This window comes from Tursiops truncatus, chromosome 15 (genome assembly GCF_011762595.2).
Source record: "Tursiops truncatus isolate mTurTru1 chromosome 15, mTurTru1.mat.Y, whole genome shotgun sequence".
Taxonomy (NCBI): Eukaryota; Metazoa; Chordata; class Mammalia; order Artiodactyla; family Delphinidae; genus Tursiops; species Tursiops truncatus.
This window is the reverse complement of record NC_047048.1, coordinates 71873919-71882797: the sequence shown is the minus strand read 5'-3', so window position 1 is coordinate 71882797 and position 8879 is coordinate 71873919. Positions and strand designations below refer to the sequence as shown.

The window sequence follows — 8879 nt, the reverse complement described above, 5'->3', positions numbered from 1 at the left end:
TACCTCTCTGCTCTCTTTGTTCCTTGTGATCCGCAGATTACGGGAATATATATACTAGTCTCCAATACACACATCTATAGGTGTTGAGTTTTATGCAAGACGAAATCAAGGTATTCTAGAATTTAAATGATCTATTTCCACAGTTAGAGAGGAAAGAAAGTACTCTGAACATCAGAAGAAAGGCGAAGCCCTTTAGGGGGAGGGGACCAGGACTGGGACCCATCCTCAGCCGGGGACGCCGTTACTAGGCAACCCCTCGCGTTCTCAACCACCGCCCGAGCCACTTCCACGCCCTCATTGCTAAGGAGATCGACGCTCCAACTCAGCCCTGCCGCAAACCTGCGCGCTCTTGCGACATTGCCGCGCCTGCCGCTGCGTGCGCGCCCTCTGCCCCCACTCTCCGCCCCGGCCGCCATTGCCTCGTGCCCGCGCTGGTCGGTTGGTGGCGCCTTTGTCCTACGGCGGGCAGGTGGGCTGAGGCGGAGGCGGCAGCGGCGGGCCTAAGGCGAAGAAGCGGCCGGGAGCCCGCCGCGCTGGTAGCGGTGAGTGCCGGGAAGCGGTGGCCGTCCGCCGAGGCGTGGGGCTGACGGGCAGGCGGTTGAGGGGGGCCGGGGCCGGATGGGGAGGCTGAAGCGGGAGGGCCCGCTCGACGCGCGGCCGCGGCCTCGGCTCCTCTCCGGGTGCGCGCGGGGCTGCGCATGCCCGGTGCGGGGCGCGGCCTTCTTTGGCTCCCGTCGGGCATAGGCCCGGCCAGTCGGAGCGGCTGGAGGTGGGCTCCGGGCGGGCAGCGCCGCATTGCCGCTTCCAGTCTGTGCGCGACCCGCCGATAACAGTCCTCCGGGCTCCTCTGTAGGCTAGGGCTGCACACCCCGCGCCCCTTTCTCGAAACGTGAAGTCGCTCGCCTGCGGGTCCTCAGCGAGTCGGTGGCGCAGTCGGGATTCAAACCTGGGACGAGGCGGCCGGCCTCACCGGGCGTTCCGCTGGGCGCGCGGCGCCGGGCGGCGAACCGAATGCTCTGTCCCCCATCGCCGCCGCCCGCCTCGCGGCCCCTTGATAGCATCCTCGAGGCGTCTCGTTGTTATGTGACACCCTCCCCCCACACACCCGTTTTATAACGCGGACCCGGGCCCAGAAAACGGGGAAAGCAACCGGGCCTGCGGTTACCCTGGCAACTAGCGACCGAGCCAGCGTCCCAACCGGCTGGCTCTCTTTCTCTGGACCCCGGGCACTTTCCGCACCCGGACGACCCGCCGGGGGCTTTTTTTAGAACGGCGTTTCCCCTGTTTCAGTCTCTCGCGTTGCACTTTTATGTCCGTGTACCCATTGTACTGCTGTTTATTTACCAAATGTTACTTTTTTCTTCTTTAAACTGACTCTTTTCTTCTTTTTAAATATATTTGTTTAAGGTGGAAACGTAAATCACGAAGCGTATGATGGAAAGCCAGTTATTTTTCTAATGCTCATAAAGAAATAAATACTTATGTATTAAAATAAACAGTGCGTCCTGATTCCTCCTGAAATTATTCTGCGTTCCACGCTCTGGGAAACGCTGCTCTAGGAGTATGGGGTTAATTGTGCTCCTTCTGCGTTTAGCTCTGTGCACGAAATTGTTCCCTGAGGCATAGCAGATTCCATGAAATGCCCCAGGGTCTTCGGGGATAATAATGTTGTAAGCTTTCTCGTTGTAAACTGTTCTCGTTATTGACTTAACGCGGGATAGTCCCAGAGAACTTCAGGGACTGCGCTCAAGGGCATCCGGTGTGCCTCCTCAGTTTTCTTGTAGCATCGTGGTGTGGTAGCTACCGGACAGTTCAAAAAAGATGTTTCTGCCAGCGCCGATGGATTTGGCTTTTGACAACTCTAGGTTTAATGTTTTCTGTACGAGTCAGTCTGGGTGTGAAAACTAACTTTGGTGTTGACTTTTCCAAAACAGTAAAGCCCAAGCTTTGCGCTGTGAATATTGGCGATCACTTGGCTATATTTCAACATCAGTTTCTTCCTTCATTCTGATCTCTTTGCCTTTCTTCTAGCTCATCTGTCACTCTCCAGATATTCTTTGAAACCTCTGACAGTCTTTTAACCTAAAACATAGAAACAGTGATTTTCCTTGTAGGCTGTGCTGGAGAAGGCCCAGTGGAAGGAATTTTTCTAGGCGCAGGTTGTTCAATGGCACACGCCTCTAAACACCACACTTTGAAGGAGGCATTGGTGAATTAACTTATTCATTAGTTAACCGTCTGTTCCTATTTGCAGTATGTCCATAAGCTCTGTTTTTGTGTGTGAGAGAGTAGATTGACTCTCACTCACTGAGAGAAAAGTCAGCATAGGCCATTCAAGGGTTTTTTTCCCTCAAAGGCTGTGTGAAAAATCCATATTCCTTGGGATTACTTTGTATGAGCACAGTGTAGAATTTATGGAAGGCTAAGGTAATTTTCTTCACATTTCTAAGCAGCAGTCCTGTGTGGAGAAGAAATGAGAATGTTATTTTACTCCAGTCAGTTTCAGAACTTCAGCAAATGGAGCCTCATCTACCAGTGCTCCAAGGCTAAGAATAAACATTTTTTGGAAAGGCTTTAGAAGTCTAATGAGAAGGAGCACCTGATGGTTTGAAACTTCATTTTAAATAACCATTGCAAGCATTCATTCTCTATGGCCTGCAGATGGCAGTGCCTTTGTACAGCTTATTATTTTTGTGCAAATTGTTGGAGTTCAGTTGTGCTTTTAAGAATGGAAAACCTTTGGAGGAAGTATATTTAATATTTTATTCTGTTCTGTTTACATTGTTTCTTTGTGTTGGTTTTTTTTTGTTGTTGTTGTTGTTTTTTGCGGTACGCGGGCCTCTCACTGCTGCGGCCCCTCCCGTTGCGGAGCACAGGCTCTGGACGCGCAGGTTCAGCGGCCATGGCTCACGGGCCCAGCCGCTCCGTGGCATGTGGGATCTTCCCGGGCCGGGGCACGAACCCGTGTCCCCTGCGTCGGCAGGGAGACTCTCAACCACTGCGCCACCAGGGAAGCCCTGTTTCTTTGTTTTTGACTCTCCACACTAGGAATGAAACATCTATTCCTACACTCACTATTACTCTTGGTGGTAATGATAACATACAACTAGCAGTGCTTATGGTTCACAAAGCAGGTTTACAAATACCAACCCATTTTCTCCTGCCAATCCTCTTGTGAGATAGGTAGACCTGTCTTATTGTTATATCTTTTTTGCATATGAGGAAAACAGTGGCTCAGAGAGGTTATATTTCTTGCCCAATATAACGTATTAGTAGAACATATTCAAGAAATTATTGAAGGTAAAAGATTTTGTGGTCAAGCAAAATTGGGAATTGTTGAGGTAAAGCATTGTTCTTACTCCAAAACTTCTCAGAGGCTTTAATATACTGAACATGTGCAATGTAGATGTCCAAGAGAGGAAGGTATTGTGATGCCTTTCTCTTGCTCTCCTCCCACGAACATCCTATGGTAGTAGTGTTCCCCCAAACTGACCACTCTTTCTTCTATTCTCGGTTTGCTCTCTGTACCTTGCCGTTAACTAATGATTACCATATGTCTTTAAGACAAATACTTTTAAAGCTCTATCAGCCTTTTTGTGCCAAAAGATTTGTCCTGTGAACAGCGTACACATTGTCCAGACTATTCAGTTACTTGAAGTAAACTATCAGGAAGTTAAAAGAACAGTGACAAACAGAAAATTACCCTCTGTGTAATTCTCATTAATGAGAGGCATTAAGGAAAGGATCAGGGTAAGGCCACTGGCTGAAGCAGCAGCACATTAGGGAAATATGAACTGTACTGACAGCTAAATATATAATACCAGCATGCCTGCTGCTTTTTAAATGGTGGTTTTATTACCACCAGATACGAGTATTTATAGGGATGGTCATTTTCATTCTTTATCCTGTCACTAAAAAATAAAAGATAATAGGTCAACTGGACCAATTACTTTCATGTTAAGAAAATAATTCCCCTCAAAGAATCAGAACTTTTCCAGACCATAAGACTCTTTTCCCTTTATTTCATGTTCAAAACAACATTATTGTTGACCTATGCAAAGACCAACAACTTTAGGCAAAGAGCAGGGGAACTTAAGTTGCATTAGTGAACAGTTATAAAGCAGAGTGTCTTATAACTTTAGTTCTAAAAAATATCTTGAGTGGTCCCCTGGTTTGGATCTGGAATGATTGAATTACTGAAGGTTAGGTTGATTCTGCAGTTAGTGGGCAAGCTTTGAAGAACTTTGAATTGTAAGTACTTTGGCTTGAAGTTGCATACTTAATCATGCAGTTGGAGATTGAGATAGTAATAACAAGTATTTAGGGTCAGAGATGATACAAGAAATTTATTTTTAATCTCTATTCAGAAATTACTTTTGATATCCAAAAGAAAAATATAGGAAAAACATGACTTCCGCTCAATTTTACAACTTAGAGTTATAAATATATAATTGAACTTTTTTGCAGCCTTTGGTAAACTTACAGTAGGACAGCATCAGAATCACTAGAACAGCTTTTTGGAAATACAGATTCTTGGATGCAGCTCCCCACCCCAACTCCTAACTGACCTATCTTTGGAAGAGAAAGCTAGAGAATCTGCCTTTCAGAAGCCACCCGTGCAGTTTTTATGTACGTTAAAGTTTTGAGAACCCCCGATGTAGGACTTTAGAAAATGAGCTTTCACTGAAAATGGAAGGTTGAAGCAGGTTCTAGTACTAATCTATTTGTATAAGATTACTAATGGGAATTGACAGCTCTGGTTTATGGTTGAGTTTCCGTTAATGCGTTTGTTTTAAGAGAGACATTAATTTTAACTATAAAATGTTTTTTGGCTTCATAGTTTGAACTAGAGGTAAGAAGAATAGTTATAATGTCTGGAGTTTTCAATATTTTAATCCCTTCCATTCACATCAGTCAGAGCTTTCACCTTATGGAGAAGAAAGCAGACCTACCAAGATTGCATGGTCTGCTTAATAACTTTAGATTTGCTTCACTTTGCTTGTAATAGTGTGAATGTGAAATTATATGTATGTGTCCATTTTTCTCTTTGTTGCATTTAGGTATGAAAGCAAAATGCCTCAGAAGTTCTAGCCCCTGCCAGCAAAACTATACTGACAGCTCTAGTTTGCAGAATTTAGAGAGAACTTTAATGGGTAGTTTGACCCTTTTTAGCCAAAGAAGTGGATAACATGCTGTTAAAAAGTGGCAAACTTGGTGGTTAATATTTTTCCTGCCAGTTTGTAACTACAGGATTGGAAAAAGAAGCTTAAATTTTCAGGATACTTTTTAAATGATCAGATGAAATTGAAGGGAAGTGATGGACTGCACACTCCTTGTGGGGGGAGGGGGCACTGACCTTATAATTGGATATTATTATTACCTTTAGCACTATGGAAACTTGGGTTGATCCCATTTCCTTTGGAGGTTGCTATGTGATTATACTTTCTATACTGTTTTCAGGGATTGTATTTTTACAGATTTTAGCCATTGTGACATGTTCTTTGTAACATGTTTATGAGCTATTTCCCCTTGAACACAGGAGTTTAGAAGGGTTTTTAAATGGAGAACCTAATTATATGTTATGCATAAACTACAGGGATAAATAGATAATAGAGTAGTACTGTAGTTCCCAAATACCTGCCAAGAATCACCTGAGAAACTTGTTAAAATGCAGATTCCCAGGCTTCATCCTCAGATTCTAAAAGTTTGAGAAGGGTCTAGGAATCTGATTTTTAAACATCTTCTCAGATGGCGCTGATGTATCTTCATTAAAGAAATGTGATGTGGAGAGTGAAAAGAATATATATATAAACGAAGGGAGAGGGTGAGGAGTTGTTTAATGGGTATAAGAGTTAGTTTTGCAAGGTGAAAAAATGCTGGAGACCTGTTGCACAACTGTGTGAATATGCGTAACACTACTGAACCGTACACTTAAAAATAGTTAAGATGATAAATGTATATGATGTGTTTTTTATCACAATTAGATTTTTTTTTACGATATTAGAAAAAAATGAGGAAGAGCGGTTTGTTGTTTGTTTCTTCGTAATCAGTGGATTGTTGCTATTAAATACTGATTCCTCTGGCCATCAGTTCATTTTATATCCCTTTATTGAAGGTAAAATCATAACGTTTTAAATATTTTTCTCCCACATGGTCCCTTCAGTGTCAAACCAATGATCCTTGAAGGACATTATTATAATGGGCAGTATTTTGAATGTCTGAGGTTTAAATACATTCTTTTTTTGAATATACATACAGTAAACCTTCCTTAATTTGGCTTCACTGAAACTCTGTTTATGGTAGTTCAGCGCATAGCCTCCTAACAGGCCCTCTTGCCACCAATTTCTTCCTTTGCCATGGCAAAGTTTTTTGTTATCTAGTCTACTCTGGCTTGCATCTGTAATTCCTCTCTTTTCCTGCTCCTATCCTCCCATTCCCTACATTAAACTCCTATGGTATTTCTAACTTATGTCCTTCACACCACTCCTTTCCCTTTGCACGTGCTGTAGTGACTTCTCTCTTTCTGGTAAACTTCTGCTCATTCTTCAGGACTCATTTTAAATGTTACTTTTAGGCCTTCCCACCTCCTCCACCTCTCCTTTGCCCCCTATTCCTCCCAGTCTTCTCTCTGCCCTGCCACACATATACACATAGTTAGGCCTTCATTGTCTCTGCCACAATCCCACTTTAAATTATATTGTGATTATATACATGTGCCTCTCTCCTTTATTAAGCAGTGAACTCCTTTAAGGCAGAGACTTTAGCCTTGTTGTTTCCATATATCTTAAGACCTAGTATAGAGTGTGACACGTGGTATGTATAGAAGCATTTGATGTACCGTACTTTTTAAGTTCATTAATTTAGTTCTCTAAGGATCTCTACTTGTACAGTTTACTGAAATTTTACCTGTTTTAAATACACCTGTATTTTGAATTTTGTGTAGGTACAACTTTTTTAGTAGTTTAGATTAGCTCAACCTTTGTCAATCCAAATTAGTGAGCTTTTTCTCTTAGCTGATAATCTTGAATCAATATAACTAATACAGGTAGAATATCCACTTTATCAGGTTCAGAGAACCTGACTAAATCCGCCCCCACCCCGCCAAAGTAGGACTAGAACTCAGATTTGCTGATCCGAGCCAAGTGTTCTTTTCTCAAAAGAAGTCAAAAGGGCAGAAAATTAAATGTTGACAGAGAATTTTTGTCTGAGAGGTTGAAGTGAATAGAATGTCAGTAGCAAAAGCCAGAAACATTGTGGTTTGAGGTGATAGAAATCGAAGTTGTAATTGAATAAGCAGGTCCTATCCTATTGAGTGTCTGGGGCACTTACACATTGCAGTGACCAGCATAGACTGTGCCTTTTCCAGATTCCATCAGCATTTGATCAGGGAGTCCTCGCCAGTATTTAGAATGGAAATCAGGTCTTTCTACTCCCTGTTGGAGTCAGCATAACATGTTTAAGCACTTTAGTGTCAGACACACCTGGTTTTGAGTTCTAGCTCTGCCTTTTGATCATCTTGTGACCTCAGCTAAGTCACTTAATTTCTCTAAACTTCAGATTTCCTCATTCACAAAATAGAGATCATAATAGTACTTAACTCCAAGAGTTGTAGAAAGGATTGCATGAGATAATGCACATAATGTTCTTATGCAGGCTCTTTCCCCCATTCCTGTTCCCTGGAATAATATTCTACCATTAAGGGCATAATAATTATTTTAATTAGAAATTGAAGGAGATAATCAAATATGAGGGAATGTGTAGTTTTCAAAGTGAGCGTAAAGGATTGATTTAGAAACAGCAAGCAGGGCATTCTCTTATCCCTGACTCTTTACAGTATAACGCATAAATGATATCCCTGATGTTACAATATATCATCAAAGTCATCTTCATAAATATAGTTTCAATGAGAAGTCCTGTCCTTTCCCTTCCCAGCTTTAGGAGTTACTGTGTGATATCCACTGTCTCATCAGTATGGTTTTCCAAGTACATCACCTTTGTCATCATGTATCTCCAATTTAATAATTCCTGATTGTTGGTTGGTTTTCAACTAGACCTTTTGGCAAGCTTTATTTCATTTGTAATCACTTATTGAAATTGTAGTGAATTCCCTGGTGGTCCAGTGGTTAGGACTCTGTGCTTCCACTGCAGGGGGCCTGGGTTCAATCCCTAGTCAGGGAACTAAGATCCTGCAAGCCCTGTGGCGCAGCCAAAAAAAAAAAAAAAAGAGAGAGAAAAGAAATTGTATAGACTTCTGGGTTATTTCAACCAGTCGTGGTACTGTCAAATGTTGTGGTTCAAAATGCACTTGTTTAAAGTAGTTCTCACTGTTTTCCATTGTGATAGTCTTTGAAGTATAAAAATTGGTTTTAAGGGGAAAAGAATTATTTTACAGTGATACAGTTAAAAAATAGAGCATGGGGCTTCCCTGTTGGCACAGTGGTTAAGAATCCACCTGCCAGTGCATGGGACGTGGGTTTGAGCCCTGGGCCGGGAAGATCCCACATGCAGCGGAGCAACTAAGCCTGTGCGCCACAACTACTGAGCCTGTTGTGCTCTAGAGCCCACATGCCACAACTGCTGAGCTCACGTGCCACAACTACCGACGCCCGAGCACCTAGAGCCCGTGCTCCGCAACAAGAGAAGCCACTGCAATGAGATGCCCGTGTGCCGCAACAACGCAGCCAAAAGTAAATAAAAAAAAAAATAGAGCCAAAGCAGTTTCTGATACTATGAATGAAACATGCATTTTTATTTATAACATATCTAAGAACATTGTGTGAACCCTGTCTGGCATATTAGTCTAAAATAAAATTGTAGATTAGGCATTGTGTCTTCCTTTGGGAGTTCTTTACCCCATTCTTTTGTGATTTAAAATAGCT

The 8879-nt window shown here is 42.7% G+C and overlaps 1 protein-coding gene and 1 non-coding gene across 8 annotated transcripts in view; both read left to right on the top strand.

The window, feature by feature from the left end:
- Nucleotides 1-399: 399 nt before the first annotated feature.
- NCOA5 (nuclear receptor coactivator 5) overlaps nt 400-8879 on the top strand; it is a 46579-nt gene continuing 38099 nt past the window's right edge. For all 7 annotated transcript variants that reach the window (XR_012326371.1, XR_012326370.1, XR_012326373.1 and 4 more), the window contains exon 1: nt 400-542. The gene's annotated coding sequence lies outside the window, so the exon portion shown is untranslated. The remainder of the gene's footprint in view (nt 543-8879) is intronic.
- On the top strand, nt 8106-8178 carry TRNAG-UCC (transfer RNA glycine (anticodon UCC)). Its single transcript has one exon. It is a non-coding gene; the product is annotated as a tRNA-Gly (tRNA).